Here is a 1,924-nt window from a genome sequence, read left to right on the forward strand (position 1 = left end):
AACCAGAAGGTTTCCACTGCACCCTTAGATATGGCTTAACATTCAGCTTCTAAGGTAGAATCTATAATGATCGGTTGTTTGGAACTCTTCCAATTTACTGAACCACCATTGCACATATTCAGATGTAGTCTTTCTATCATCAATATGTGTGCATCCTTCTACCTTCAACTCTGATCTTCTTCCAAAGACTAAGAACATGTCCTTAGTTCTTCTCAAGTACTTAAGACTGTTCTTCACAGCTATCCAGTGCTTCTTGCCTGGATCTGATTGACATATGCTCGTGACATTCACAGCATGTACTATATCAAGTCATGTACATAGCATGGCATACATGAGGCTTCCTATTGCTGATGCATAGGGGATCTTGCTCATGCGTTGAATCTCTTCAGATGTGTTGGGGCACATTTTCTTGGAGAGATTAATTTCATGCCTTAGGGGTAAGAGACCCCTTTTAGAGTTTTCCATGTTGAACCTTTTCAGCACTTCCTCTATGTACATCTTTTGTGATAGGCCAAGCATCCTTTTAGATCTATCTCTATAGACCTTTATTCCCAAAATATAGGATGCTTCCCTAAGGTCTTTCATGGAGAACCCTTTTGACAACCTGACCTTGACCGAGGTTAGCATGGGAATATCATTCCCTATCAGAAGGATGTCGTACAGTACGAGAAATACAACAGCACTCCCACTAACCCTTTTTGTAAACACATGGTTCCTCTTCGTTTTTGATGAAATCAAACGTTTTGATTGCGTCATCGAAACGAGTGTTCCAACTCCGAGATGCTTGCTTTAGTCCATAGATGGACCTTTGCAGCTTGCAGACCTTGTGATCTCCATCACTGAAAGTGAAACCCAAAGGCTGTTCTATATAGATGTCTTCATCAAGATATCCATTCGGGAAAGCTGTTTTCACATCCATCTGCCAGATTTCATAATCATGAAATACTGCAATGGCAAGCAAAATTCGGATGGATTTCAGCATGGCTACAGGTGAAAAGGTCTCCTGATAGTCAATGCCTTCGCGCTGACTATACCCTTTCGCCACAAGCCTTGCCTTATAGGTCTCTACCTCTCCATCCGAACCTATCTCTCTTTTGTAGGTCCATTTGCATCCAATAGGTACAATACTTTCTGATGGATCTACTAAGGTCCAGACTTGGTTGGAATGCATGGAGTCTAACTCTGATTTAATAGCTTCCAATCATTTCTAGGAATCGATATCAGATATCACCTCGTCGTAGGTTTTGGGATCCTGCGTGTGATCCCTATCTCCCACTAGGAACATTTCCTCGGTATCCTCTTCTAGTATACCTAAGTATCTATCGGGAAGATGGGAGACCCTACTAGATCTGTAAGGTGGTTGAGGGACATCGTGTACTGGCTCTGTATGAATGGGTTCGATAGGATCCATGACTCGTTGCTTTTCAGAGACTTTCTCTTCAAGCTCAATTTTCCTCCCACTGTCTCTATCAAGGATAAACTGTTTTTCCAAAAAGATGGCGTGATGGCTCACAAACACATTGTAATCCTCTGAGACGTAAAAATTGTATCCTAATGACTCTTTAGGATATCATATAAAACGAGCACTTATGGTCCTAGCCTCTAACTTGTCTGCCTGTAGTCTCTTGACGTGGGCCGGACATCCCCAAATCTTGAGATGACCAAGACTTGGTTTCTTACCATGTCATATCTCATATGGTGCGGTAGGAATGGACTTTAGAGGGAACTCTATTCAACAAGTAAATAGCTGAAAATAGGGCATCTATCTAGAGAAATAAGGGTAAATCAGTGAAGCTCATCATGGACTGGACCATATCAATAGAGTCTGATTCCTCCTCTCTGACACTCCATTGAGCTGAGGTGTACCAGGAGGAGTCCATTATGAAACTATACCATTCTCCTTGAGATAATCACGGAAGTCTCC

The sequence above is a fragment of the Phoenix dactylifera genome, chromosome 6, assembly GCF_051530095.1.
Source record: "Phoenix dactylifera cultivar Ajwa chromosome 6, Ajwa_hap1_PhDact_Kaust_v1.1, whole genome shotgun sequence".
NCBI lineage: Eukaryota > Viridiplantae > Streptophyta > Magnoliopsida > Arecales > Arecaceae > Phoenix > Phoenix dactylifera.